The 22,925-nt window shown below is 51.1% G+C and overlaps 1 protein-coding gene across 1 annotated transcript in view; it reads right to left on the bottom strand.

Annotated features, from left to right (window-relative positions):
- The window catches only part of TOP1 (DNA topoisomerase I), a 690,967-nt gene that overhangs the window by 235,743 nt on the left and 432,299 nt on the right, over positions 1 to 22,925 (bottom strand). The window lies entirely within an intron of this gene.

Here is a 22,925-nt window from a genome sequence, read left to right as displayed (position 1 = left end):
ACTCACTTAATTGGTAATTGATTTCCGACTGTTGTCCATTTCACTTGTAGAAATGATCTTGTTACTTTAAGATAATTTGGGACACCAGCAGCTTGGCTGCCTTAATGTGACACGTTTCCAAATTCAACATGCATGCTTGTTTTATTTTAGTACTTAAAACTAAAAAATAAATGATCACAATAGTGGTGTTTTTTTTTTAGAAAGATCTCTTTAATACACCTTTCCTTCCATCTTTATGGAACCCCCAAACGTTTTGCTTTTATTTTTTTAATTTATTTTTTTAATCAGACCTGCTCTTTTTGCAGTGCAGTGAAGCCCTACACTGGTGGTGTGTCCAGCTTATACTTAAACAGAACATTATCATTTTGTATTGCCTTTTAGGAACAGTCACCTACTGTAATAGATATCATGGAAGCAATCACCTTCACCCCTTAAGTTCCTCCAAAGTGGATCACTTGAAAAAGTGGTGTATAGAGGGCCTTGGCAGTCTCTGGCACTAAAGCAGAGTTGATTGTAAAAATTCTGGATTTTGAAAGGAATAGGGTTGTGCCTAACCTAGCAAATGGTCCGGATAGTGGAGCTGAGGCTGGACTGAGCACCGGTAATGGAATTGCAGCCACTGCAGTGGGTAATGAGGAGGAGGAGGAGGAAAGTGCATCCTCTGGAGTTCTGTCTGTAACCACATCAGATGCAGAGGCCCTTTTTGAGTTGAAGGAGAAACTCAGGCTTAAAGAGAAAGAGCTTGAGTTTAATGTGGCCAAATTCTAATTTGAAAGAGTTGAAAGACCGGACAGGGATAACCAGCGGGAGCTTGCAAGATTCAGGCTTCACAAGGTTCTTCCAGAGGATCTGGAGATGGTTCTGTGTGCTCTACACATCCTAGGTTTCCAAAAGATCTTCCAAGTATGTATGAAGAGAAGAAAGATATGATTGATTGGCTTGTAACTTGAGTATGCAAGTGAGGTGCAAGGAGTGATTGATGGTGATGGAATTGCATGGTTCAACAGACTTCAACATTATGGCTGCATTGCCATTATGGAAATGTCTAAGGCTTCTAGATTAGACTTTGTAAAACTGAAGCAACTCTTATTCTCAAGTCTGGGAAGCCTCCTGCCCAATACTTGGGTGTTTAGAGAGTATAAAAGAAAGTATGACATATGTGGACATATGTGACCTTTGATGCAGATTCCCTGAAAAACATGTGTGGCTGGGTATAGGGCCATTAAGTAACCACCTTTGAGGGTATGATCAATTTGGTCATGCTGGAGCATATTTTTGCCTCTTGTTCCCCAGAGCTTAATCAACATTTGGCTGACTCGAAGTAGTTAAACCCAAAGAGGCTGACTGTAGGGTATCACAGAGTGTCCCATAAGGACAATCCTGCTTCAGGTAAGCAGGAGGAGGAAAAGAAGCAGTAGGACAAAGAGGATGGGAGTACTGATAAACATATGTCCAAGAAGGCCCACAAAAAGCTCATGCAGGGGAAATCCGAGTCCAGTCAGAGTAGTGGGTCTAACCCTCCAAAGCATGCAAGTGGTTTCTCCAAGCTTCCTCCCTATGTGTTAACTTCCAGTGGGTCTTGTTACACTTGTGGAGCAAGTGACCACAGGAAGGGGGACCACAAATGTAAGGGTAAGACCTTGCGGGTTCACTCTGCCAGTCTGGCCTTCTCAGTATGAGGAAGAAGAGATGGCAGGGGTGTCCTTCCCTTTAGACTGAATCCCCTCAGGAGGAAGAGTCTGAAGTTAGTCTACATTCCTTCAAAACTAGTAGTGCTGGAGCATTGGCTCCCATCCCAGTCATGTTGCATAGTTATACTTCTTTGGAGGATAGCGTAAGGGCCTACTGTTTGGAACAATGGGCCCAGTCCTGATGGAGCTTCCTTCATGGTAAACCCACAGGTTCTTGCAAGAGTTCCTGTGGGGGATACTCAGTTGGCTGGTAGGCCCTCTCTCAAGTTTCCAGTAGCACCCGTCATTCAAGCTGTGAATAGAGAAATGGTCGGGGCATCTGATCTGTCAATACGAGGGAAGTGGTTCCTAGAAGAGTGCTGGGTGAGCAGAGTCTTCAAAACTTGTCACTCACCAGACCCTTCAAGCACGAGCTCTCAGGATCAGGCTGTCTTAGCCAAGCCCAAGAGAAAGTCTAGGCATAAGGGGAAACCCATGGCCAGAGGAGTCAGTAATAGAGTCGGAGGGAAGGAGAATATCCCCGCCCCCCCGCCTTCCCTACAAAATATGTTGAGGTAGTGGGAAGAGTACTTATTCCAAGTTTGGAAGGAGGACCCCTAGAAAACCTCAAATCTTATGGGCCTTCTTCTCAGCTGCCTAGTATACAGGTAGAGGAGAGTCCCAGGAAAGGAAGGGAATAGTTTCTTACCTGTAACTCCATTTCTCCAGCATTGGTATCTTTCATGGATTCACATGCTTAGAATATTCCCCATCGTCAGGCTGGGAATCCACGGTACATTATATAGACCCTTTCCCGTAGGAAAACTTTTGACGCTTATGCGTCCTATCCACCTCGTTTTGTATCATGCGTGCCCGCGCCGTCAGGACGCCATGATATAAATACAGGCCCCGCCCCCGCGCTCCCTCAGATTTCGGCCCCCAAAGTAGTGGGGGAAACCAGTTTGCATGGCCAGGGGAGGCAGGCGGGCGCATGTGAATCCATGAAAGATACCAATGCTGGAGAAATGGAGTTACAGGTAAGAAACTATTCCCTTCTCCAGCATTGGATCTTTCATGGATTCACATGCTTAGAATAGATTACATAGCAGTACCATCCCGAAAAGAGGAGGCGTGCATGCAAACTCACATACTTTCCTCACAATGCCCGTTCTCTATGGTCGTGTACCCATCGGCAATAGTTAACATAGAGAACGAATAATATTCAATCATAATTGCAACCAGAACTAACCCCTCAAGCGGGGCTTACCTTATTGGAATAGGTGTCGAAGCACCGCCTGTCCCATCCGAGTATCTTCGGCATGTTGTTGTGGCAGGCAGTAATGGCGGGTAAAAGTGTGTGTAGCCGCCCAGGTAGCCGCCGCGCAGATGTCCCCCAGAGGGACTCCAGACCACAGCGCCGTCGACGATGCCGCCGCTCTAGTGGAATGAGCTCTTGGGCGTCGCAGAAGAGGCTTCCCAGCCTTGGAATGGCAGTACGAAATGGTAGACGATCCCCATCTTGACAGTCCTTGCTTTGAAATGGCTTTGCCTTTAGCACCCAGACCATAGGCCACGAACAATTGCCTCGTTTCCCTGAATGGTTGCGTGCGATGAAGATAAAACTTGAGAGCCCTCTTCACGTCTAATGTGTGTAACGTGCACTCCGCTCCCGAGCACGGCTCTGGAAAAAACGTAGGTAAGACAATAGAGGAATGTTTACGGAACACTGAAGTCGCTTTCGGTATGAACTGTGGGTTAGTGGCAAGGACCACCTTGTTCTTAAAAAATCTTAAGTATGGTGGGTCTACCATTAGAGCTTGGATTTCCGAAATACGTCGGGCTGAAGTGATGGCCACCAAGAAGGCCAATTTCCAGGACAAAAACTTTAGAGACGACGATGACATTGGTTCAAAAGGAGGTTTCATAAGAGACGCTAACACCAGATTGAGGCTCCACACCGGAGGAAATCTCTTCTCGGGAGGGAAACTCCTGAACAACCCTTTAAGGAAGTGCTTAATCAGGCGGTCGCTGAATAATGGTGCGGAATGTCGTTGACGTGTAAACCTGGAGATGGCGGCCAGGTGTACTTTTATCGACGACACCGATAAGCCCTTTTGAGCTAAGAACAGCAAGTATGGAAGGAGCTGTTCCGGCATAATCGACTGCGGAACCAAACCTGGTTGATCCCCACACCACTGACAGAAACTCCTCCATTTGTACGAGTATGAAGTGTTTGTGGAAGGTGCTCTTGCCGCTTGCAGAATACGACGACACTCCTCCGGAATCGTTAGCTGGCCAAATTCGGCAAAGTCAGGAGCCAGGCCGTCAACTTGAGGCTGTCCGGGTCGTGATGCCAGACGATACCCTCCTGTCGAGACAGAAGGTTGGGGATCTTCCTGAACCTCATTGGCTCCGCCGCAGCCAAGTGCAGCAGGTCTGAGAACCACACCTGTCTGGCCCAATACGGGGCTACCAGAATCACCCGACATGGGTACTTGAGGATCCATTGCAACGTCCTCTGAATAAGAGGAAAAGGAGGGAATGCGTACAGGAATTTGTTCGTCCATGGGAAGGAGAACGCATCTCCCAGTGAGCCCTGCTGAGGCCATCTGCTTGCATACTGCGGGCATTTTCTGTTGTCCTTCGTCACGAACAGATCGATGGGGGGGGGGATGTCCCCACTTCTTGAATGCATGTTGTAGTTGCTGGTCGTTCAGCACCCATTCGTGAACCTCGTTCATTTCCCTGCTGAGGGCATCTGCCTCCACATTTCTCACGCCTGGCAGGTGGAACGCCAAGATTAGCATGTTGTGTTGCAGGGCCCAATGCCAGATTTTCTGTGCCTCCGTCGACAGGGACCTGGAACGTGTTCCTCCTTGTTTCCTTAAGTAAAACATTGTAGTCGTGTTGTCCGTCATGACACGCACCACAGAGTCTCTCAGTTGAGGAAGAAAAGATTTGAGAGCCCACCGCACTGCTCTCAGTTCTAGCAGGTTGATATGCATGGAGGACTCTTGTACCGACCACCGGCCTTGTACTTGTAACGTCTCCAGATGAGCTCCCCATCCGCTCAGCGATGCATCCGTCACCACCGTCTTCTGTAACTCTGGTTCCACCAGAGGCATTCCTTTCGTTAGATGAGGAGAAACTCTCCACCAGCGGAGTGCTTGTACCAGTTGTTCGTCGATGACCAGTCTGTCGGACCAGCGACCTTGGCTCTGCATCCAACGGTCCGCTAGAAATTCCTGGCAAGGTCTCAAACAGACGGCAGTTGTTTATCAACGGAATGCAGGACGACATGGTCCCTAGCAGGGACATGTATTTGCGCACCGACACCCTGGTACCGCATTTCCATTCCGACGCCTTGCTTTGTAGCTTCTGTATTCTTTCGCTGGATGGTCTTACTAGGCTTGTGTGCGTATGAAACTCCGCTCCTAGAAAGACCAAGGTCCTCGAGGGCTCTACGGAGGACTTGCTGAAGTTTATCGCGAAGCCCAGTTCCTGTAAAAGGGACATCGTGGCCCCCAGACTGTTTCGTGTTTGTTCCACGGACGAGCCTCTGACCAGCCAGTCGTCTAAATATGGATAGACATGGTGACCGTCCTTCCTTAAATGGGCCGCTATGGGGGCCAAGCACTTGGTGAACGTCCTGGGGGAGGACTTGAGACCGAACGGGAGGACCTTGAACTGAAAATGCTTTTGCCCGACGACGAACCTTAAATATCTCCTGTGTCGTGGACGTATTGGGATATGAAAATATGCGTCCTGAAGATCTAGCGACGACAGATAATCCATGGGTTGCACTGACCTGATAACCTCCTGGAGCTTTAGCATTTTGAATTTTAAGCTCTTTAGCCATTTGTTGAGTACCCTCAGGTCGAGAATGGGCCTCCATTTTCCATTTGGCTTCTTGACGACGAAGAACTGGGAATAAACCCCTTGTCCTTCCTGTGCCACAGGAACCCGTTCTACCGCTCCTTTTTGTAGCATAAGCGCCACCTCTTGTCTTAGAACTCGAAGGTGGGGCTGGGCCGAAAACACTGGCGGAAGACTTGGAGGCTTGTTTTTGAATTGCAGCGCATGACCCATGCGAACCGTGTCCAGAACCCATCGATCTGTGGTGATGCATTCCCATTGGTCGATATGATGAGACTCGACCCCCCAGGACGTTCCGAAGGCCGTCATTGGTTGCTGGTTTGCTTGTCCTTCGTCGACGAGGGACCCGAGCCTCGTCGTCTGAAGGCTTGATCATCTCTGCCTCTACGTGCCGACTGGGATGCCCGTCTGTAGCCTTGTGAGGAGTATGAGGGCCTGTTAAATCCACGGTCCCTAGAGGCTCCAAAGCGGGAGTTTCCGGAGGCGCCCCTTGTTAAGACGGATTTCTGAACTCTGTCCTGGTGGCGCAGAAGTTCAGAAGGCCAACCTAATTACTTGTAACAGGGTAACCTCTAGACAAGCCAGACCAATCAAGGTAGCGATCGCGGCGGTCAAGACTAGGTCTCAAGAGGGGTGAGGGTGACTGAAAGCCCGCAATGAGCACACAAAGCAAGAGCGCTAACAAACTACTCCAAACAGTGGTTATATCAAAAATAGATGCACATTTATTTTAAGGCCTTTAAAATAATGACCGCAGCGAGAAAATCACAATATCACAATATTAAACCAACACATACCATATCAACACAATATATATACAAATACACAGTCGCAAGCGTTTAAAGCACGAAATATGTAGTCCACCTGCCAGGGAAGGAAAACGGGCAGTGCGATAATGCTTTCGACTCAGTTCGCCTTCATAGGCACCTAACTAGATGGAAGTCCGAGCCCTGCGAAGAGTGGAGCCTTGTGCTCAAAGTACCTGCCACGCCGGTGCCGACGGGCACAAGGGGAAGCTCTTCGGAGGAAGTCAGGCGGTTCACGTTAGTGCACAGCAGAAGAAGAACAGGTTCCGCAACTCAAGCGCAGCCTCCACAGCGGGCAGAAGCAGAGCGCGAGCGCGGCAAAAGGGTGCTGTTTTTACACAGCAGGGAAAAGCAATGGGATACTGCAGGAGGGCGACCAGATCCTAGATATACTACTCACCGGTCCCCGAAGCAAGCAGACCCAGGCTTCTCCACGATAGTTTCAGCAGCTGGCAGGTTCAGAAGAGCAGGGAATGCTTTGTAGTCGTGTAGAGCAAAAAGACGTCCCAATCGACGAAACCGGCACAGTTTTGTTGCCGCACAGGACAACGGAGCGGCCGTGCGTATTCGAGCCAAATGAACCCTCCTCCCTTCAGACCTGGGGACGCCAAGCGTACGAAGCGTGGGAGAGGGACAAGGACTCGCAATACAACACAACCTGGCGGCGGTTGCAGAGCCAAACTCCTTTGTAAGCTGGTCAGTCAACTGGATGGCCCAGAGACGCTTCCGAAGGCTTACTTGGCAGGAGATGGTTGAAGATGCCGGGAATAGCTGTTCCTGCTATTCCAAAGGTCGAAGCACCAGTACAGGCCTTCTGGTTCGATCAAAGGAGGACAGGGGCTCTCCGGACGACAGCAGTGCAAAGGAGGATTCCTTCAGCGGGTCACCAGCGATTCCTCGGTCCAGCCTCGTAGTTGCAGGATACTTGGCTCCTGTATTCCTTCGTTCGTGAGAACTCAGGAGATCGACATGGTAGTGGTGTTTCCAGCCCCCTCTTATCCACGGTTCCCTTCGCGCCAAAACGTAGGGGAGCCAATGGGAGATCCGCTCATCAAAACACATACCATAACGTGGACCAATCACGGACCACGGTGGTCCCAGGCATTCACACCACCCTAGACTCTCTGGCACCCAGGATGTGTATTGGGACCAGACATCCCAGCCCACACCCTGGAGGCACACAAACGACATGTAGAAGCCCGCGAAAGCAACCACGTTTCGCGGGAAAGTACATGCCCAAATAAGGAAGGCCCCGGGTCGCCGGACCTGGGGAAGGTGAAGGGAGCAAGACGGACAGTGGACAGGACAAAGGAGCCTCGCGGCCTGGCCATTTTGGGAGCCAGGCCACCATTTTGGGTTCAGTGCAAAAACGTGCTCAGAACGCCAAAAGGAGCTCAAAATAAACAAAACGATCGCTGCCACCATTCCAGTCCCTGAATGACTTGCACCGATCAAATACCATCCTAAAAGAGTATCTAGGGCCTGTAGAAGGCTAGAGACCCAAGAGAGCTGTAACTTAGCTTACAGTGCCCTCTTGTGTCGTGTTGCACTAAAGCTGCGACACGATAAAAGAAACTACGGGAAACCACGTTCCCCGGTACTGACTGTCTTAAGGGCATGTCAGTTTCCCCGTAAGAAAGGAGCGAAAGCCCAGAGAAGTGCGGCAGAAGGCTGTACTTCTCTGGCAAAGTCAAGAACAAGGTTAAAAACAATAGCAAAAAGTTTAGGGGTTGCCACATGGAAGGAAAATTCCCTACAATTACGAAATCTTTCCCAACACCCCTGAAGGGGCGAAAAGAGCGAAAACTTCTACCTGTCTGGAGGGCGCCAAGAGACCTAGCGGTATCCGTGTCTTCCTTCATCCCCTTCAAGGCTTCATCAACCTTGTCTCCAAACAGATGTTCTCCTTCACATGGCATGTCTAGAACTTTGTACTGGACTTCAGGTCTAAAAGTAGTACATTCGAGCCACGCTTGTCGACGAAGTACTACACCATGATTGATTTGTTTGAACCCCGACTCTGCTAGGTCCACCGCAATATTAATTGCATGGTTCAAGGCCTCCTCACCATCCCGTACCAGTAACATGGCTGCTTTGCGATGTTCTTCCGGCAGGTGTTCTAGGATAGGGGCTATTTTATGCCACATCTCCCTATCGTAACGCGATACAATCGCCAAGGAGTTGGCTGCTCTTACCGTTGTGGCGCCGACTGAGAGCACCTTTTTCCCGAAGGCGTCCTGTCTCCTTGCCTCGCTTTCTGGAGGGGTTGAACATTTTTGCTGTACTCTGGCCTTCCTAGCCGCTGCCGCCGATTCCACAGAGTCTGACAGTGGCTGTGATGTTAGACATTTTGGAGTGGACTCCGGAGCTTTAAACTTTTTCTCAATACGCCCCTTAATAGCCGGTTCCGAGAACGGATGACGCATCGTCTTGAGGCCTTCTTGCCATACGTGGTCCAGGATTGGGATGGCAAATACCGATTTCCTCCTTTGACCCATGTGATCAAAAAGAAAACAATCTTTCTTTTGCTCCTCAGGAATTAAGCCGAACTCGGAACACGCTTTCCCCATCATTGCATGGAAGGCTCCCACATCATCCGGAGGAGATGGTTGTGCCTGGCTCCTCGTAGACTCTACCTCTACATCCGAATTCCATGTCGGGTCCCTCGACGGTGACAGGGAGATGTCCGACCCCGAGTCACCTCGTATAGAATCGGACTCCGATAGCTCACCCTCCTCCTGCACTCGAGGACGATCCTTCACCACCTGGGAGGCCGAAGGGCTTTTGGTCGTCGCGCGAGCTGCTTGAGCTTGTTCGTCGACGGAAGGTGCAGAAAATATCGACGATGAAGTGCCAGGCTGAGGGATCTGCGTATCCAGACGCTGCAGGAGCTTCTGAAGTGTATTAAGCACGTCCAGAGACAAAACCGTCTGGGGGGTCAGCAACGTCGAGGATAGAGGGGCTACACCCCCACTCGCACTCGTCGTCGACGTATTGGAAGGCCGTAGGCCCAAGTCCGACGGCTGCATAACCATGTCACCTTCTCCTTCCCCCGACGACCCCGGCAAGGCCGTGTCTTGCAGCAGGACCTCAGGGGGGGCCGGTTCACAAACCTCTGGCTGCCAGGCCATAAATTGAGTCCCCGTCGACGAAGGAATCCCCACCGCTGCTGCCTGAATAGTAATCGGTATCGTCAGCGATACCGGGGTCGACGAGCCAGTCGCCGGCACCGAGCCTTTAGACTTCGTAGCCGATTTCGTTGCCGACTTCCCTGCTGAAGCGTCTCGACTCACGGAAGACCTAGGACGGTCCCCTGAGGAGGATTTTGATGCCGCTTGCCTCTCCGTCTTAGAGGAGGAGGAGGACTTTTTGTGTGATGAGGAAGACCCAGCATGCTTCCCCGCATGCTTGTCCGCAGGGCATTTTTCGACAGGCCTCACCTTCTTCGAGGGAGGTTCTGACTTGCTCCTGGAGGCCGTGGAGCCAACTTCTGATGCCGGATAGGCACCCGCTCCGTCGTTAAGCCAGTCGACCAACCTTCTTTTACGGTCTTTAAGGGTTTTTTGGGAGAAACCCTGGCATATCTCGCATGTATCCGCCGTGTGGTGCGGGTGGAGACAGTAGATACAATCCATGTGGGCATCACCTTCATAGACTTTTTTTGAGTCCACATGTCGCACAAGGACGGAATGAGAATGCATTACTTACCGTAAAAGCATTTCTGATGGTTGTATCTGCTTAGATTCACATGCTGTGCATAGGTCCGACATCCAGTGGTCACTGCGGAGTATTGCATTTTGTTTTTCGTAGTCGAAAAGGGGACGTCGACAAGGCGTGTCTGAAACACTATCCCTATAGTGACGTGCGTTGTACCCACAATCCCTCACGCGTCGAGGTCCCTCTGTTTGTATTTTTTCTGCCCTGAGGGAGCCTTCTAGACGTGAGTGAGTACAGAAAAGAGAGAGAGATATATAAAGGAAGTCTATGTTCCTTCCATCCGAGCGGGGAGGAAGGGCGGGCGCATGTGAATCTAAGCAGATACAACCATCAGAAATGCTTTTACGGTAAGTAATGCATTCTCTTCTGATGTTTGTTAATCTGCTTAGAATCACATGCTGTGCATAGACTAGCGAGCAGTACCCGGAGTTGGCGGTGGGTTATGAGAAGGAACAGTAGAGAAAAGGTGTCGTAATACTGCCTGTCCCACCTGGGAGTCAGATCTAGAGTGTGTATCTAGACAGTAGTGTTTTGTAAAGGTGTGCACAGAACTCCAGGTAGCCGCTTTGCAGATGGACTCAAGGGGAACATTTGCAATGAATGCTATGGATGCCCCCGTGCCTCGAGTAGAGTGTGCTCTTGGCCTAAAGGGCAGTTCTCTCTTAGCAAGAGTATAGCAGAGTGATGCATTGAACAATCCATCTAGAAATAGTGGATTTTGAAACTGCATCTCCTTCTCTTCCTGCTGCCACCGAGACGAAGAACTGATTAGTCTTCCTCAGTGGTCTGGTTCTTTCCATGTAGAACATGACCGCTCTGCGTACATCTAGTGTGTGCAGAGTCCTTTCTCCCAAATTGGAAGGATTTTGAAAGAACGTTGGTAGTTCTATAGATTGGTTTACGTGGAATTTAGAAATAAATTTCGGGGCAAACCTAGGGTGAGTGCGTAGAACCACTTTATCTTTGTGAACTGTAACGAAGGGGTCTAGAATAGAAAGAGCCTGAAGTTCACTTACTCTCCTGATGGAGGTGATAGCTATTAAAAAAGCAGTCTTAAGCGTGAGGTGTTTAAGAGATGCTTTGTGCATGGGTTCGAATGGAGAGCCCATGAGTCTGGTAAGTACCACATTAAGGTCCCATCCGGGAGCTGGGTCAGCTATCGGGGGGTGTATTCTCTTGACTCCCTCCATGAAGGCCTTTATAACAGGGATCCTCCACCACGACACTTTGAGTTGGGAAGTGGTGTATGCAGAAAGTGCAGCTAGGTGGACTTTAATGGAGTTAAACACTAGACCTGAATCCAATAGGTGGGTCAGGTATAGGACCACATGTGTGGGAGAGCAGTCAATAGGGTTGATGCTTTTGCTCCTGCACCAGATGACAAATCTTTTCCACTTGCTAGAATAGCAGTGGCGAGTGTTCGGTTTCCGGGCTTCCCTGAGGATGTCCATGCATCTTTGTGGGAGTTGTAGATGTCCGAACTCTATGATCTCAGGAGCCAAGCTGCTAAGTTCATGTTCTGGGGGCATGGATGCAGAGTCCTGCCTTTGTCCTGAGACAGCATGTTGTACGGGCAGGGGAGTTTTACTGGGGGGGATAGAGACATCTCCATCAAGTGAGCGAACCATGGTTGTCGTGCCCACATTGGGGCCACTAGTATCATGGTCACTTGTTCCTGGTGCATCTTGTGCACCACTTTGTTGAGAAGGGGAGTCGGGGGAAAAGCGTAAACAAATTTCCCTGACCATTGCATCGACAGACCGTTCCCCTTGGATTGGTTCTGGGGGTACCTGGAGGCGTAACTTAGGCATTGTGAGTTTTCCAGGGTTGCGAACAGGTCTATTTCTGGGAATCCCCATTGTGTGAAGACGTCGAAGACGATGTCTTCGTGCAGGCGCCATTCCTACTCTTTGGGCAGGGGGAAATCTCTGCTGAGACTGTCTGCTAGCAGATTGAGTTCCCCGGGTACATGTAGTGATAGTAGGAACATGTCCTGTTTGAGAGCCCACTTCCATATATTCTGGGCCAGCTTGGACAGGCCTGGAGAGTGGGTGCCCCCTTGCTTGTTGATGTAGTACATGGCTGTGGTGCTGTCTGTAAGGACCATTACTGTTTTGCCTTGTAGGTGTTCCTGGAAGGCTCTTAGCGCCTTGAACACAGCTAGTAGCTCCAGTAGATTTATGTGTTTGGATGCTACGTTCGGAGTCCACACTCCGTGAGCAGTCTGATGGGATAGGTGTGCCCCCCATCCTGTGAGGGATGCGTCTGTGGTTAGGGTGGCTTCAACCGCGGGTGTGGCAAAGGGTTTCCCTTTTTCCATGTTTTCCTTTGTCCACCACCGTAGCGAGAGAACCAAGGCCTGCGAGACCACAACTAGATCCTCCCATAGTCCGCTGGCCTGACACCACTGGCTGTTGAGCCACTCTTGCATTGGGCGCATGCGCAGGCGCGCGTGAGGTACCAAATAAATACACGACGCCATCATTCCTAGCAAGCGCATTGCTTTGCGTACCGTCACCTCTCGACCGGTTACATATTGAGGGATCTGAAACAGCATGTTTTGGACCCTCTCTCTGGAGGGGAAGACGAGGCCGTCCTTTGTTTGAATTAGAGCCCCTAGGAATTGCTTGATTTGACTGGGGTCTAAACTGGACTTCTTTTCGTTGATGGAGAAGCCCAACTGAAACAAAAGGTCTACTGTCTTTTGGGTATTGGAGAAGCATGTTTCGTAGGAATCCCCTGTTATGAGCCAGTCGTCGAGGTAAGGGTAAACTGGGATGGACAACCTGCGCAGGTGGGCCGCTGCCACTGCCAGCACCTTCGTGAATACCCTTGGTGCTGATGCTATGCCGAAGGGTAGCACTTTGAACTGGTAGTGTTTGCCCTCTATCATGAAACTGAGGTATTTTCTGTGCGCTGGCAACATTGAAATATGAAAGTATGCATCTTTCATGTCCAATGTTGTCATGTAATCTCCCTGAGAAAGCAGTGGGATTACTTCCTGTAAGGTTACCATACGAAACTTTTGGGGTTTGATAAACTTGTTCGCTGGGCGCAGATCTAATACAGGGCGCATGGTTAGATCCTTTTTGGGTACAAGGAAGTACACTGAATAAATACCTTCCGTTACCTGAGATAGAGGCACGACCTCTATGGCTCCTTTTTCCAGTAGTTGTAGTACTTCTTGGAGAAGGATGGCAAGATGTTCCGGTGTCATGCGACGTCCCCTCGGGGGTCTGTAGGATGGGGAACTGTTGAATTCGATACAGTATCCGTGGGCTACGGTGGACAGTACCCAGCGGTCTGACGTTATCTCCTCCCATGCAGGAAGAAAGGATGTTATCCGGCCCCCGACCGGTGTTGCATGGGAGGGGACGCGAATCTTCGCGTCACTTGGAGTTGTTGGGGGCTTGGGAGCCTCTGGGGGTGGATCCCCGACCCCTCCCTTTGCCCCGGCGTTGGCCTCTTTGGCTGTACTGCCCACTATTGGTTTGGTAATTGGTGGCAGGGTATTGCTGATGTTGATTTTGTTGTTGGTGTTGGCGTTTGCCACGAAAAAAGCGTTTGTTGCCATAGCCGCGCCTGGTAGTGGGCTTAGAGATCTGGTCGAGAGTCTTGATAGTGTCGAACTCTTTTTTAGCCATCTCTAGGGCTTCATCTACCGCTTTTCCGAAGAGGTTAGCGTCCTCGACAGGTTTATTTATCAAAGACGCCTGTGTCTCTGGTTTAAAGCCTGAGTTGCGCAGCCATACATGGCGCTTTAGGAGTATTCCTTGTACCAAGGAACGTCCTGCTGTTTCTGCCGCGTCCAGAGAGTTTTTAACAATGCTCTGGTTCACTTGGGTTCCTTCGCCAATAGTTGACAGTAGGCGCGTACGTAAAGGCTCCGGTGCTTCCTCGGCGTCTTTTCGCAGTTTGGCCCACTGCGCGTCTGCGTAGCTTGCAAGCAAGGAATTGTTGTTGGCAATTCTTGCTGAGAAGGCAGCCGAGGAAGTAACTCTTTTTGCAAGGGCATATAGCCTCTTGCCCTCCTGGTCAGGGGGTGCCTCACTGGTGGAAAGTGGTACCCCTGCCCTCTTTCTAGTATTAGAAACCACTAGGGAATCCGGAATGGAATGTCCCCTAATGTAGAGGGGGTCTGAGGGTGAAGGAGTGAAAAGTTTTTCAATCCGTGGATTGACCCCTCTGATCATAGCGGGAGTGGACAGCGAAGGTATGATCCTTCTCTTCACTGAAGCGAGGAGTGGAATGGTCTGGCTGACCGGGGGTTTTTCTTTAATCACTCTTTCTACAAAGTCCAATTCTGGAGAGAGTTCCCCGGTGTCGAGTTCGAAATGCGCTGCTGCTCTGCGCAACAGTGCATTGAACGTGGGCTGATCGTCAATTGGAGACGTGTTCCTAACTGGAGAATTGTCCGGAGGAGTTAGGTTTAGGACATCAGTGTCGGAATACACTGATGGTGATTATTGTTCCTCCCCAGTGAGGTCATATACATCTTGGAAGTCTGAGGCTGTGTCCTGCTGGGGATCGACTAGCCTCGGATTTTTGGCCCTGGGGTCCTCCTGAGGCCCTTCTCTGGTCCTCTTGTGAGTTTGAGAGGCCTGGGTGCTCATGAACCTTTCCATCCTCTCCATACAGAGGTGGAGTCTTTCCATTGTTTCATGGGGTACCCCAGAGCGGTCTGGCGGGGGAAACATAGGGTTATCTAACTCGAAATGGCTCGACCTCTCCCAAAGCGTCGAGGAAAGTGTCCCGTCGCCCTCCGAAAAACCTTCAGGTGTGTCGGGAGACTCCCTGACTGAAGGGGGTAGTCCCTGCTTCCCTTCGGGCTTTTTCGGCGTATCCTTTAACTTATGCGTAACGCTCGACGTAGTCTTCGGCGTACGCTTTTGGGCGTCGGCTACAGCGATCCTTGCTAAGCTATCGGCGACTCGCTTGTCGGCGACTCGTTTGTCGGCGGAAGCTTGAGTTTTCGACGCTATGGGTATCGAACGCTCTACGGCGGTCTGCGCTTTCTGTTGATGCGCACCGGCCGATGGTTTGGTGGCAGCGCCCTTGTTTGCCGAAAGCCCAGTCGCAGGTCGCGGCTGCGGTTGCGAGAGGGGCTTCGAACCCGAACGGTCCGAGGAGGCCGCCGGTGGAACCTGCGTCTCCTTGGGCGCCGAAGGTCTTTTCGACTTCGTCGAAGAAGAGCCGTGGGTTGTGTGTTTATGTGGATCTTTGTGTGCGTCTGTGTCGCCGGGGTGTTCATCCCCATAAGCAGGGCGTGAGCCGAGCCCGTCGGGGCCGGGGACAGACGACGAAGCGCGTAAGCGCTCCTTAGAGGGGGTTTCGACTTCCGTAGCGGAGGTCGTGTTATCGCGTTCCTCGTCACTGTCGGTGGTAGCAGCGGCGGGTGAACCTTCGGCCTTCGACATCGCGTAGGCCGCCCACCTTTTAACCCTTCGGTCTTTTAGAGTTTTAGGCTTAAGAAGCCGACAAGCCGCGCACCTTTCCTCCCTGTGATCGAGGGGCAAGCAGCGGTTACACCGTGAGTGCTTGTCCTTCCAAGTGAATTTGCCTTTACAAAGTGGGCAAAACCTAAACGGTGTCCTCTCCATAGCCGAGGCAATAAATCGCGATAAACACCCCAAGGGAAAGGAAGGGGAAAGGGAAAGGCATTCTCAGAAAAGACCCAGAGATGTCCCACGACCCCACTCTCCCTACTGTATATGGCCTGCGAGGCCAGGCCACGTGTTCGGCAGCGCCGAAGGATTTCTTCCGCTCGACCCTCCGTCGAAGATTCTTTTCGGCGGAGAACAGCTTACAACTGCGTCGAGGGAGGGATTATTAATATTAGAGAAAAAACGACCAAAGGTCGAGGAGTTGCAATGTCTCTCGAGGAGCTCCGCGTGAAGGCGACCAGAAGCTGGGCGGAAAAAAACAATCTGAGGGACCTCGACGCGTGAGGGATTGTGGGTACAACGCACGTCACTATAGGGATAGTGTTTCAGACACGCCTTGTCGACGTCCCCTTTTCGACTACGAAAAACAAAATGCAATACTCCGCAGTGACCACTGGATGTCGGACCTATGCACAGCATGTGATTCTAAGCAGATTAACAAACATCAGAAAAAGCTTTTCCGGACATATTTTCTTCAGAACGTAACTTCGCCGAAGCGAAAACACAACCTAACTTCAATTAGCAGTAACCGCGAGGATCCCACTACTTTGAAAGACGGTTGAAATCTGAGGGAGCGCGGGGGTGGGTCCTGTATTTATATCATGGCGTCCTGACGGCGCGGGCACGCATGATACAAAACGAGGTGGATAGGACGCATAAGCGTCGAAAAAGTTTTCCTACGGGAAAGGGTCTATATAATGTACCGGGGATTCCCAGCCTGACGACGGGGAATATTCTAAGCATGTGAATCCATGAAAGATCCAATGCTGGAGAAGGAAGTTGCTTACCTGTAACTATTGTTCTCTAGCATGGGTCTGGCATGGATTTACATGCTCATGCACATTCCCCGGCAGGCCGTGAATCCTCTGTAAAAGGAAAAACTGTTTAACTTTCACAAGCAAACTATATCTCCTCTAAACCAATCAGTCCTCTGGGTCATACTGCCCCCATCCAATGACAGTCCTCTCCCTAAGCCCCTCCTCTGGCAGCCATCTTCAGATTTGTTAAGCATGTAAAGTGGCAGTATGACCAAGGAGTCGGAGGGAGGGTTCACATGTGAATCCATGCCAGACCTATGCTCGAGAACAATAGTTATAGGTAAGTAACTTGTTCCTTCTCCAGCATGGGGTCGGGCATGGATTAACATAGCACTACAACATTACACAACCACGGAAGGTGGCAAGGCTGAACAGAAGCAATTAACTCCTACCTCTGTAACAGACTCGCCTCAAGCGAACAGGTTGCGTAGCACTGCTTGGCCGACTCTGGCCTCCTCCCTGGAATACCTGTTGACGCAGTAGAACCTTGTGAAAGTGTGTGCAGCAGCCCTGACGATGTGCTGCAGGGGCACACCAGACAGAACGTAGTCATTGCTGCTATCGCTATGGCGGAGTGGGCTCTCAGATGGCTGTGCAGCGGTCGGTTCGCTGACCAATGAGTGCGTGATGCAGCCGGAGACCCACCGTCGGATGAAGCCTTGGACAAGGCCTTCCCATGATTCACAGGACAAAAGTTTAAACAGTTGAGAAGTCTTATGAAAACTCTTTGTGCGTGTCACGTAGAGCTTCAAGGCACGAGCAATGTCCAGCGAGTGCAAGGCCCTTTCGGCTGGTGACTAAGGCTTTGAGGAAGAAACACAGGCAAGACCAAAGGCTTGTTGAGGTGGATTCCGATGGGACCTTGGCACGAAAGAGTGGTGTGTCCACAGCACCACCCTTGGTATGTGGAAAGTCAGATATGGCTGCTTGCAAGACAGGGCCGGGCTTTCACCCCTTCTCCTGGCAGAGGTTATGGCCACAAGGAAAGCAGTTTTCCACAAGAGGATCGAGAGGGGCCTGATGCATAGGCTTGAAGGGTCTCCCCCCCCCCCCACCATCACCAACCCCCCCCCATCCCCATAAGCCTCGTCAGCACCACGTTGAGTTTGCATGCCTGCGAAGGAGAGGGAGATAGCCACCAGATGCACGATGGAGGCATGCGCTTGTCCAGGCCCGGCCAAGGATAGCAAGTACGGAAGAATCTGCATGGCTGCAACCCTCAGAGGGGTAATCTTTTAAGACCGGCACCACGTCGCAAAATCCTTCATTTTTTGACCATAGTACTATGATGCCCTGGCCTTGGCAAGGACCTCCCTACAGTCAACTCATATCCTCCAAACTCTAGGGCTGAAGGAGCCAAGCCCTCAGGTTCAGTGATCCTGGGTCGTGGTGAAGATCCGGAACCACCAGCAGCTTGACCGGAAGCAACGCTGACAGGCTGAGAAGGTCCGGATACCTAATGTGCCTCGGCCACGCAGGGGCGATGAGCATCGTCCTGCATTGGCACGGGCAGTGCATTTATGATACGTAGCAGGAGAGGCAACAGAGGAAACGTGGGAAGGAGAACGTGTCCCCTAAGCTCCTCAGTTGGTGCCTAGGTCGGCTGGCAAACTTCTGGTATTTGCAGTTCGCCTCTGTCGCAAACAGATCTATCTGGGGCCTGCCCCACTTGATGAAGATGCAGTCCACCTGGTCCTGCCGAAGTTCTCACTCGTGGCAGGAGTACAATTCACTGTTGAGGTAGTCTGCAATGGTGCTCGACTCCCACCAAGTGAAGGGTAACACGGAGCATTCCCCCGTCCGATGGCCCAGTGCCTCTTTGGAGGGCGCTGCGGATAGAGTGCCCCCCTCTCCCACTGCTTCCTGATGAACATTGTGGTGGTGTCCGTGAAGATCCTCACCACTTTGCCCTGCAGAGACAAAAGGAATGACTTGAGGGCCCAGAACACTTCCCGTAGGTCCAGTATATTTTTATGGAGATCCTCCTTCTCCAGCAGCCACGGGCCTCTGGTGTGCAGGCGTCCAGTGTGGGTTTCACAGCCCTTCCAGGGAAGCATCCGGGGTGACCCTTTACTGGTATTGGATTTCTGAAACCCTTGCCCTGGACGATCTTGGAGCAAACGCCCCACCACCTTATCGCCCGACAGAACTCGAACGGGATCTTGTCTGCAAAGCTTCCAGTACCTGTAACCTGTATCCAGCGAGCCACCAGGAACTCCTGAAGAGGTTGCATCCGTAACCTGCACAACTGGATAAGGTAGATGCAAGACAACGACATGCCGATGGTTCGCATAGTGGCAGTCTTCATTGACAACAGACGTTGCAGTCCCCTGAATGAACGCTAATCTCTCAGAGGGTGACGCTAGGCAGGAGACGATGTTGAGTATGGCCCCTACCAACAGCACGTTAGGTGATGGCATCAAGCAGGACTTTGGATAATTGAAGAAGCATCCCAGATCTGTCAGCAGCTGGGCGGTTTGTGTCCGACGGCTAATTCTCGCGAGCTGGCCCAGATGAGCCAGTCGTCGAGGTACACATGTATTCCTTGTGGCGGCTCATCTGCGTCCACAGGTGCCAGGCACTTCGTGGAGGCTGACTTCATGCAAAAGGAATGGCCTTGAACTGGTAGTGCCAGCCCTGCACTACAAAGCGCAGAAACTTTTGGTGGTTCTTGTAAATGGGGATGTAGGAGTCCTCCAGGTCCAGCAACATCAAGAAGTCTCCTTTTTGCAGTTGGCTGAGCACGTGCTGCAAAGTGATCATCCTGAATTTTTGGGACGTTCAGCACCCAGTTGTTAGGGAGAATTCTCATTTATGGATAATTTCCCTCACCTAGTGAGTCCCCCCAGCAGCTTTGCTGGACTTTATTTTTTTCCGGCTGGTGGCAGTGGTATCTACCCTAACTTTTCTACCGCGATTATATTAGATAAACGTGGTACTGTTCTTGGCTATTATATTAGCCTCGAACATAAACCCGCTTGACCAAATAGTCTCTTTTGGCTCCGTTTGGGTTTATTCGCCATTTCTTTTTGTTAAAGTCCTTCTTGTGTTTTACTTTGCACGGTAAACTAGGTTCGCCTTCTTTGTTCACTGTCTTTTGGCTGGCTTCTGCCCAGAAGCCCTCCTCAAGGCGCCTGGGTGTCTAGGTGGGCTGAATGTGAGGGAAAGGTGTAGTCACCCCCTGCACAGGGTATCCTAGGAAACCCAAGTCGCACTTTGTCAAGATTGGCCAGGGTAGTTGTCCGGGCTGGACAACCCCCCTGCTGGGTGATTGACAGCCAGGCTGCGTGAATGGGGGCTTTTCGCATAAAAGGCAGGTCTCTTGGGCTAGAAGTCAGAGTTGCCACTGGAACTACAAGGAACCGAAGAGAAGCGGAGAGAACGACGGCTGCTGCAACTACCCCGTCCCGGTTAAGCCCTGCTGCAATCCTAAGCTATCTGTCCTTCAACGACTCAGAAGATCCAGTCCGGAGACTTCTTCCCTTGAGCTTGGTGGGGATAACCAGCTCATCTTCTATAGCCAGAAGATCCTCTTCCATGGTCGAAATTGCTGCACAATGCTGTAGTGGTCCAGCTAGCCACCTGAAGAGCCTCTCCTGTTTTTAAGGAGCGCACCTTTTATTCCGTGTCGCTGCTGCCGCCCTCATCCCTATGTGGTGCAGACCCCCTTCAGACGTCCTTCTCGACAAAGCTCCAGAAATCGTGGGTCTGCGGGAAACCAACAGGAACAACTGCCAGGGCACCAGCTGCACCATTGGAACAAGGTAATGTTTTCTGTTGAGGAAACTGGGTGAATCCCTTTTTCTTCATTTCCAAGGCTTGACCTTGTCTTCCCTCCTTCTTATAACTTTTGCTTCTGAACATAGACAATATCGAAGAACTTTTGGCTCCGTTGAATCGTGAACTGTTAAACTGTGATCTTCGGCAACTGGCCGCAGTGTCTTTCGACCCTGGCCTTGTCTTCCCTCCTTATAACTTTTGCTTCCGAACATTGACAATATTCAAGTACTCTTGGGCTATACGGAATCGTGAACTGTCTAACGGTGTAATCTTCGGCACAGGCCTCCGTTGTCATCTAAACCTGGCTCCGACCCTTTGACTTTTGAACTCCTGTTTCTGAGTGTTTCTCGATACTGTGCCTAACCTAAATATTGCCTGTGCTTTTCGCCTCCAACTCCCTCTGGGTAGCTCAGGTGCTAAGTGTGTTTTTGCCCCGGTAGCATTTCATGTCACGGATACGGGTTTGTTTAGTAGACCGAACTGTCAAAAAGTGATCGCAATCGTATTCACGGTAACGTGTTTTGTGCCCAACACCGGTTCATTCAAACACAGTGTACTTACCCTGAGACTGTACAAACTGAATTGGTTAAATGTAGTATATTTAACGTGTGTTTTTTTATTGAAGTTTAATAGAAGTGTTGTGTTTATAACAAATGGTTTAAAAATAAATGTACTTCTAATTTTCTACCTGAAACCTTGAGTCAGTATTTGCTTGAGTGACAGTAATTGTGGTCCCTTTGTGTAATCTCTGCTACTGCTCATACTCGAGGCCTGGCTGCTCCGCCACGGCTACCACTATGACATAGTAGTACAGGCTTGTACCAAAGGTAAAACTTGTATCACCACCTGTAGTCTTAATTGTGTGTAGTGGTCCCTAAGGGCACTGCATTGGATTCTGCCCAACAGTTGTCTTTTTGACTAAAAGTATCTGGAATAGTCGGAGATTCAGTGTCGGAACCTGCTCCATCGCCCCTTTTCGTAGCATGGTCTGTACCACCTAAGAGCTGAGGGGGTTGGGGGGAGGGGGGGAGGGGGATGTGCTGCTCCTGCCGGACCACCGGAGGGATCTGCAAACATCAGTGTTGAAACTCCAGGGTATGTCCTTGGGCGAGATCATCCAGCACCCATCTGTCGGTGGTGATCTTTTCCCACTAGCTGACTAATCACATTAGTTAGCCTCCCACTGGGGTGCACAGATGGGGGCCGCTTCAGGTTTGCATTGGCACTGGCGTTCTGCCTTGCGGCCGGCGGCGGCACTGGTCTCCTTCACCGTAAGACTAGGAATGGCCTCTGTAGGCTTCCCGAGTCATGGATCATGAAGGTTGGCGGTACGAGGAAAAACCTTTTGACGACCTGCTTGACTTTCCTCTGGAATAATGAAAGGAAGAGCAGTTCTGCTGGAGCGTTTCCAGGGAACGGGCTGTCTCTGTATCCGCCTTGATGGCCTGTAGGTACTAGTCGACGACCTTCCTGAAAAGGTTGTCTGTCGAAAGGCATGTCCAACACCCTCGCCTGGACCTCCTGGTGGAAATTTGTGGCCTTCAACCAGCCATGAGGAAAAAGGCAGACACGGTTTCCCCCATCTGCCAGAACCCTGTGTCAGCAATGTCCAATACCACGGATTGCGTGATCCGACACCACCTCTCCCTACTGGAAGAGGGCGATCGCCTCCATCCTCTTGTCAGGGAGGAACTCCAGAATCAGGCCCAGCTTGTAACAGCTCCTGGTCGTACCTGGCCTGGATCGCCATTGCGTTTACCGCCTTGATGGTGGACACCCCAGTGTAAATTACCTTCCTTCCCATGCAGTCCATCTCCTTCCCCTTGCTGTCTGGAGGTACTGAAGACTAGGACCGGTTAGCTGACTGTTTCCTCCCGGAGGCCGAAGCCACCAAATCCGGTGATGGTTGGAACATCAGGCACTGGTGTGGATACCAGCACCTGGTACTTCTACAGCCTATCCCGTTTTGGTCAGAGCCGTGCAAGGGTTCTTCTAGAGGGCCAGGCCCTCCTCCCACAGGTCATCCAGAAGGGGCATCGCCATGATGGTCTTCCTCTTTGCCTTGCGCCTCTGACACAGGAAACCATCCTTCTTGGTTTCCTCTGGCACAAGCTGAAAAAGCTTGGAGGCTTTGGCGACCATGGAATGGAACGACCCCACCTCATGCAGTGGGGACGCCCTCTGTTGTGGAGATCCGCTCTTGCTGCGATGATTATTGTCGCCGTGTCCGTCCCTGTGTGCACCGGGGAGGGGCTGGTGCGGATGGCGCTTTCTCCTTTTCCGGAGGCTGGTCAGGGGGTCCTGCGTGCGGCATCCTCTTCTGGATCTCTGACACCAAAGTGTAGAGGGTTGACATGATGTCCAGAGATACATCCCTCGGCTGAGCTAGCGTGATTGGTACACTAGGCCCTGCGCCGTCCCCTGCATTGCAGTCCTGCATGTTCTTGTGGACCGTGTAAGGACTCCAGGTCCTAGTTGTCTGGATGAAACTTCCATGGCCTGGGACAAGGCTTGGGGCTGGTCTCGGACTTCCTTGCCCCCCCTCCCCCCACACACTGCCCCAGCCCACTTTTTACACCTTGAGTGGTCGGAGCC

This window comes from Ambystoma mexicanum, chromosome 3p (genome assembly GCF_040938575.1).
Source record: "Ambystoma mexicanum isolate Mex_15411 chromosome 3p, UKY_AmexF1_1, whole genome shotgun sequence".
Taxonomy (NCBI): Eukaryota; Metazoa; Chordata; class Amphibia; order Caudata; family Ambystomatidae; genus Ambystoma; species Ambystoma mexicanum.
This window is presented reverse-complemented; position numbering and strand designations above follow the sequence as displayed.